General features: G+C 38.0%; 1 protein-coding gene across 13 annotated transcripts in view; it reads right to left on the reverse strand.

Annotated features, from left to right (window-relative positions):
• Window positions 1–5,357: 5,357 nt before the first annotated feature.
• Window positions 5,358–8,404, reverse strand: part of LOC111265321 (E3 ubiquitin-protein ligase TRIM37) — a 10,881-nt gene continuing 7,834 nt past the window's right edge. For 11 of the 13 annotated variants that reach the window (XM_086970441.1, XM_022841903.2, XM_086970444.1 and 8 more), the window contains one exon: window positions 6,455–7,613. The gene's annotated coding sequence lies outside the window, so the exon portion shown is untranslated. Of the gene's footprint in view, window positions 5,621–6,454; window positions 7,614–8,404 lie in introns of those variants that run through there. The other 2 variants (XM_086970446.1, XM_086970445.1) reach the window with 1 other exon arrangement.

Below are 8,404 nucleotides of genomic sequence, written 5' to 3' on the forward strand. Positions count from 1 at the left end.
GGGGGGGGGGGTAAGGATGGACAGCGAGCTATGAAATGTCAACAGTGACTTTTATGTCAATTCCATGTCGAACTTGTTGCCGACTGTTGGATCCTAGCGTTTTGTGAATCTCCGGACATCGGTAGTTCGCTGTGCTTGGCCTAACAACAATAGGATACTGCTCTTTTACCCCATTTATCGCCGTCGTCGTCAACAATAATATTAGAATCTCGAAGTCGGTCGCGGGCGGATGGAACATCGACGAGTGTTCGACAACAGCTCTAAACGCACCACTAAAAATATACGACGAGATGACACATACTGTCATTATGATCTGCAAGGAAAGATTAATATAAATAATTATAATAAACAATACTACTAATAATGGTAATACTGAAGGTCGCGTGGCTGCGGAAATTTAGGAAGAAAAGTACGCGCGATCGAACTTAATGTTTACAAAATGCAGACCTAAGTGATGGTTGAGTTCGTCTGCTTGTTGATGTCTGAATGGGTGGGCGCTGTAATAATAAACGTGATTGAACAACGATCATCAATATGAGACTGCTATATGACGAAGACGACAGAAAATAGCCTCCAATCGGACTAACTTGTTTACCAACGTTTATGTTCTTTGTGCATTATTCATGAAACACTGTTCCTAGCGTCACATTTACAATATAAAATTCCTATGACGTATTATATACCACGTGTTTGCCTAAGACATCGCGTTATATCATAACACATTTGTGCAGTTCACATGTCCCTGATTTACCCTACAAACGCGAGCACGACAGCACGACTTCTGAGGAAAAGAAACTCAAATAATATTTACTCGACAATATATCTTCTCATAAATGTCAGTCTGAAGCCATGAGCACTCTAGCTTTGCAGGGTCTCCGATAGACGTAGTGAGTCAGCTCTAGCTCGCACTCTCGGCCATAACCGTGGCCCCACCCCTTTGGACGTATAGTGTACCACGTCGTTTGCCTCCGTATATATACGTATATATAAGTTAGCTTCATAAATCGCCTATTATATTTTCTAATATTGTCGTATTGAACTTTTTCAGTGTAAGAGTTCTATGGAGTTTATCGTTTCTATTTATCCGGATTCGGTTTCGATTTGATTAACTAGGTGCGCTTTAAGGCTCTTTCAAAGCCGAAAATCACAATCTGAAATTGGCTTAACATCATCTATTGGTAAGAGGACGACAGTAAGCTTGATTATGAGATGATGCAAACAAAGGACAAAGCCTCTAAGCGTGCTATATAGAAGTTATGACACACGTACACCAATGAAATAAGGACATTTTGATAGCCGATGACAGATTATTTGGAAAGTACCATCATTTTTACAACCATCTTGCTTGTAGACTCCGCAGGACTGGGTGTAGGTAAATTTGACAATGGCATCATCAACGCATAGCTAAGGCTGAATGAAATTAGACAAAAACAATGCGTATTAGAATTTCCGATAGGCGCCTCAGGTCACTTCCGCTTTTTCTCAGTGCCGGAAACACAAGGAAAAAGAAAATTCTAGTTAAACTGGACACGTCGGCAGTTTGCTTCCTTAGGACCGCTGCAATAGACGAACCAATTATATTTTATTATTACAAGGATTCACTCATGAATATAACGCAGAAATGGGTCGTGTCAACTGTCGATGACGACTGATTTTATCAACTAATTGTTAAGCCAATTTTTTATTGCCTGAAAATATATGTCGAGGCAAATGCTTATTCTTTGAAAGAAAAACAAGTTGTGGACATGTGTTATTTAAACTGGCGAAGGCAAAGCTAGTTAGGGACCGCTGACGCCACTGGGTTGCCCACGTTAACTTGGGCGGCTCCTGACTGACTGACTGACTGACCGCTGAACGAACGTCGCTGGTGATCATTGCAAACTTGAAAATATGGCAGTAACAGTAACGTTTAGTAATACTATTATTATAAGTTAACGAAATGATTATAGGGAATACTGCACTCCCCTGATTCTAATCATAATTCACATATATTAATTCTATTATTGTTATACTATGGACAATTATTACATAACGCATCATATAGCAAGCTTTAATTATTCTTATAACAGTAGAAATGGCAGAATGCCACGAGACTAGGAATACATATAGACTTAACCTACTATATATATATATATATATAGACATTGTTGTATTTTCTGTATGTACGTGCGAGTATGTGCTAAAGGGCGCGATGAGAAAGCAAGCTGACTGAAGTCGAGCTACGTGAAATATAATGGAATGGGATGTACGATAGCTAGACTCATGTATATGTCACATTCGCCGTACGGAACTTGCACGGCCACTCATAAGCAAGAACGAGAAACCGGGTAACAGAATCGACCCTCGAACGTTTCTACTAGGGACGACACAACTCGCGGCAGGTGGGGCAAGCTTCGCCCAACAGGTGAACAGATTTGCTGATTTGGGCCCATCCCTTTAATAGTAAACAGTGACGTTTAAAAGCTGCGGTATTAGAGTAACGGCGTTCTAGAAAGAGATGACATTCATGACTATGTTGATGATGAGATGACATGTTACGACTATTGACATGATAGTGTTAATAGTAATAACAATAATCACAGTAATAATGAAAAAAATAACAACACTAGAATATCTAACACATACAAGAAAAAGGTGAATTATATTTGACGAAAAGGGTTATATGAACAGGCAGAGTGTACATGACTGAGGATGGAATCCTATGATACGGAAAAGAACACAAGAGATTATCATAACTTTATTATTATTATTATTATTATTAGATTAATAATAGAATGATGATATAAAACTAGAGAAAATATTACTTACATAATTATTGTATTAGCAACAAAAGCAACAACAATAATAATACCGATAACAATTACCACAATAAATTGTACTAAATGCCGACAAGTAAGACGTCAAAATAATGAAGATAAAACACGGACGACGAAGCGTATAAAAGAGTCGAATAACAATAACAATGAATAATAAAATCAATATAATAACTAATAACAAGATAAACGAGTAATAATAAATGAAAACATAATAACACGTTAATATAAATAAAGTAATACTACTTTAATGCAAACGTGGCAGCAACAATGATGATCGTGACGAGAATAACAACTGAATAGGAAGAACGAAAGCGATGATGACGATACGATTAGTAGGTTTGCATTAACGAGTTCCATAATGAAGATTGGGGTGGACAAGAAGATAGAGGAAAGCCCAGTAAGCACAAAGAACTTTGAATAAATGATCGCGCGTCTGGGATGGGCAAAGTCTAGAAGACCAGCGTTAGATACTGTGGTTATACGCAAACGTGATCGTGTGAGAAAGTGCGACGGCGTGACATGCTGAATGCTTACTCTACTTTGAATCTCTTCATTTTCATCTGTCGATGCTATACGCGCCGCGTGTGCGGGTGGGAGCAAATGCGTACATTTATGGCAGGTGACGAGGAGAGATCGAGCTTTTAAGAAATTAAGGCATCGATATCGAGGATCAAGCGAGACAGAGGAAAAGAACGTTTAGCAATGTACTTGTATTTGTCTATGCGTATCGATGTCGAAGAGAAACAATCGGTCCGCGAGTCGGTATATATTACACACGCAAGAGAAAGAAGCTTAGCGTAAAAAAGCAAAAAGACAGGATGATACACGACTGAAGGACGGGGTTGCTTTAGGCGGGATTGCTATTCGGAAATGATCCTAACAATGGAACCCGAATCCAAATTACAGTTGTAGACGGCTGCGAGCGTATGGGGGGGGGGGGGAATAACAAGAGTAATAGCAACACAATGACGTAATCTTCGAATATGTTTACGATGCCAGAGTACCCGTCAGACGATGGCGACACCTCGACAATGTTGTAGAACCGAGCAGAACAGGGTCTATAAATCTAAAAGAAGTCAGCGGAGATGCTCGTAAAGGCTGTCGTTTGATTATACTGGCCGCGCTGGTAGTTACTCTAGTCATTATATGATAATCGTAATTAAAGTACACAAAACAACATAATTACTACTAGTAATTATGGTAATAGGCTGGTATAATACCAACCGACTGCAGCGGGAAACGCAATCGATCGATGAATGAACAACGTCAATCATCCGAATTTTGCTAATAAAACTAGTATTTGTCATGCCTGATTTGATCTATTAATTAACATAACGACCTCTAACTAGCTAGTGGTCATTTGGTCGTTCTAGACGACCAGATAAAAGCAGAAACAGTAACGTTAGATCGGCGCTTAATCTGTTTGGGCATTGGGGCAGACGAATCTCAAAAACGTGAGCTGAAAACACTCTTGAAACCACTGACTTTTCTGCCTGATGGACCGTAGTGGACGATAATAACCGAACCGTTTGCGTGTGGACAACAAACAAAACAGACAAATCATAGCCGTACAATGCAGTCAAGACCACCCAAGACGCCATTATTCTGCCTATCGCCGTAGAATGCTACTGCTAACAAAGGTGAACAAGCAGACATTTAATTACCATGCTCACTATAACCTAAAAGCACCATGCCGTATATTCGTGTTTACGGCGAACAGAAATAGCTAATTTAAAGAATTGGCGCCACTAAATGAAGGAACACAAAGATTCTATGAAATACGGAATAATCTGCGTTAACGACATGGATCGTGGCGTTGTGAGGGTAGACGACACAATAGATCACCGCCGATTGCTGCAATAACCGCCCGCCAGATGGCGCAGTGGCGACACATCGATGATGAAGGCTAGTTCTCAAATAACTGAGAACTAATAATATATTAATTCGAAAAGAAGGGTAGGTAAGAGGTAGCGTCAATGGTGTTGAGGATAACGATTGTATTGATGATTATGGTGGAAAAACGATGCTTATGAGGATTAGAAATATAATACTAATAATGATAACAATGACTGCGCTGATGAGAACGATTTTAAAGATAATAGCGATCTTTTATGACAATTGCTTGTATGGACACCGATGATGATGATGCTGAGATTATAATAATAATAATAATAACTGTTATTATTAAATGGTGAGGTAGTAAATAATTCTCATTATGGTAAAGCGGACTGTAGGAAAGATGGTAACGACGAGGGATAGCGTTCACCATAAAAAAAGGATTCCACATCTGTCTTGCCTCAGTGAATAGAATACCGAAAACAATAACGGTGACGCCTGATGGCGATCATCCTAAGAATAATTATTATTACATTGATGGTAACTATGATATGATAATATATATTCGGGTCTAATGATTATAATGACACCAAATAATCATATAGCGGGAGGAAGGAGAAGGAGGACGCAAATCAACGGAAAAAAAGCGTAAAAAATGAAGCTGAAGGTAACGTCCTGAAATCGGTGTTAGTGAAAAGGCACAGCGAAGGCGCAGCCAAGCGAACGCTGGAGTTTTATTTTTGGCAGGGCTAAAGAAAAACATGTGAAAATGGATCTACGAATGGAGAGAAATGGGTTTCCTGAAGCAAAAGGGTTACAAACGTCTGAAGAAATGGTGATCGACGACGACGACGACGACGACGACGACGACGACGACGACGACGATGATAACGAATAGAAACAGCAGACAAATTGCTACAGTCACGATGGAAAATGGATAGCAGAATGATAAGTGCCGCGCTGCAGGTCTGGGAAGAAGCTCCGATCGCATAAGAGAAGGGCAAATAACATCGATAAATGTTATTATTATTATTATTAATAAGTTTAAGGAAGGATAAAACCTGTGGTAAACGTATGAAGAGGGGGATACATCAAGGGCTAATGGACATGTATAAGAAGAGGGAAGCGTATGAAGTGGCTGATAAGAGGGCGGCAGTTTAGGATGAACGGAAAGGGCGGAAACGGTAGGGACCCAGCTCCAGCCGAGAGCCATTACGGCACCGGTTCACATTTTATCATACTCTAGATAACAATGATAATAATGTCTAATAAAAATAGACAAGATTGATGACAATATATTATTAAACGGTATAAATGTGTATATAAGTGCAATAAAACTAATAAACCACAATATATAAAATAAACCGTAAAATTATCTGACTACTTTTTAGTTAAAGTTGAGAATGTATAGCAAAAGGTAACGATTTAGCACATATATAGTATAACAGTGTATATATATATATATATTCTGCATGTCATACATCGATTACGTTTCATGGATAAGTTGTCAGTTAACTTATTTTTTTGTTCTTAATGGAAAACAATTTTTTCAAAGTAGCCCTTTGTAAAATGCGTTACGCAATATAGACTAATGTAGCATGATTTCGTATTTAAATCTATAGTAGTACTGTTGCACGGTATATACCTTACCGCCTGAGCTTCTTCAATTTGGAGCTTATTTTTTTTCTAGGAAAGACTAATAAGAATATTTTTTTACCTAACGATTATTTATGGTTATATGTCACGACGTCACCAACTAAGATTGCTTGAGAGGTGTTACATGGACGAAAAACTTTTTAACATGAACGATCTCGAATAAATTACTTGTTTTTATTGTTTAATTGTGTTTCGTATAGGGATAGGGATTCGTATTCTTGATGTATGATTTTTTGCTCAATATTTCACGCAAAGCTGAACATGTTAGGGCATCACATTGATATAAAGTATTTATGAACTTTTTAACTTTTTTTAACTATGATTAATATAACTTTCGAAATTCAATTCGCTAATTATCTGTTTTAGTTGTTCCTTGAATCCATTGCCTTGGCTAGTTTGCGTGTTTGGCAAACCAAGTTTAAGTGTTCTACAGGTTCTACAGAAACAAAGTATTTGTTCGACTGTAAGCCTGAAATCTATGGACCCTTCCTGTGCCTGAAATCAAGCACAGGAAGGGTCCATAGATAATTTATCATTACCGCCGTTCATAATTTAACATTGACTAAATTCGCATAGATAACAATTGTAATAGTTTATCATCCCTTTATGTACAACATAGAACTACGAGTGTAACTAATTATACGATCTACAATAAGCGAATGTATTATGTTATATCAGTATTATAGAATATGGGTTTCACTGTTTTCATAAATTAGCATCATTATCGATATTAATTAATAGCTTGCGGCTTGCGTTTTACTGACCCCCTATAGTCGAATACTGCCGAAATGTCCCTGTTAAGTGTTCCACACCATACATCTATGCAACAAACCATCAATACATGGTTAGAAAGACATCTAGTATTTTACATAAAAACTAGCTTCTTTGTCTTAGGTTTCATTAGTATTCCACCTGTTTGGCATAACAGTGATCACGTGCACATTATTAATAACGTTATTATTTGGTATTTAGAAGCAGCTTGTATAAAAAGTGGCCCGTGTGTCTGCTCCTTAAATACAACACCTGAACTCGAAAATATCTTGCTTTTACTAAGACGCTTCCCTTTTGGATTGAAGCCATTTTAATTATACAAATTGTTCCATACGTGCGTCGGGACATGGCGTTGGGACTGGCGTGGTCAACGAAAATTTCGATCGACGGTAGCCCTTGACTTTCAGCAACAACCGGTAGAAGATGGAACCATTGCCGTATTCGCTGACATGATTCGCGTACGCGGTATAATCCAACCCAAACACAGTCTCGTTATGTTAACTTTACCTCGTGTCATTAGCTACAATATCAAACCTGTAATAATATACAGGCCCATAGAGAACAATAGCTAATTGACAAAAATGTTTTGGCGGCTATTTGCTCGTCTCCTATTCTAGCCATAGCCTCGTGCATATATGCAAATGACGGAAAAAGCAATGGACTTTGTTAATCGCTACTTTTGTCTATACCGTTGGTCCGCACGCGTACAGCACATATGAATTAGTTAGAGGCGCAGGGGTGCCGCAGCACGCATGACTGACTATACGACTTATAACGCTCTGAGATTCACCCGTTTTACTAATCACTGCCAAGTATTCTAGAAAAGTTCTTTAATGAAAATAGATATATTCATACATACAACGATGTATTGTTCTCGTCAAAAACTCTATTGTAATATACTTCTAACATATAATATGGTATTAGATGACCGCAAATATATTATATGTTAACTCTTTTTAAAAATAGTTACGTTTTAATAGCCTCAAATACAAATCGAATGTGCAATAAAAAGTATCTTCTGTAGAAGATACTTTTTATCTGTAGATCTGTGAAACAAATAAAATTATTTGAATCGAATTTAATGAGCCTCGTTTTTTTTTTGGTACGGACTAAGGAGGCTGCTAAGGATAAGATCAGGGTTGCAGAAATAGAGATTATCCTCCCGATGTTATAGAAGCAGTTCGATTCACAGAAAACCTTCAAGGACGAAATATTCCAACGACGGCAATACGCCCTTTGATAAGCAATGACTTTAATTCCGTAAAATGTTATCGATTCCCAGTAATTTAGAGCCTGCTACATGGCTAACTTATACTCCAGAGAAG

The sequence above is a fragment of the Varroa jacobsoni genome, unplaced genomic scaffold (genome assembly GCF_002532875.2).
Source record: "Varroa jacobsoni isolate VJ856 unplaced genomic scaffold, vjacob_1.0 scaffold_956, whole genome shotgun sequence".
In the NCBI taxonomy this organism is placed as follows: Eukaryota; Metazoa; Arthropoda; class Arachnida; order Mesostigmata; family Varroidae; genus Varroa; species Varroa jacobsoni.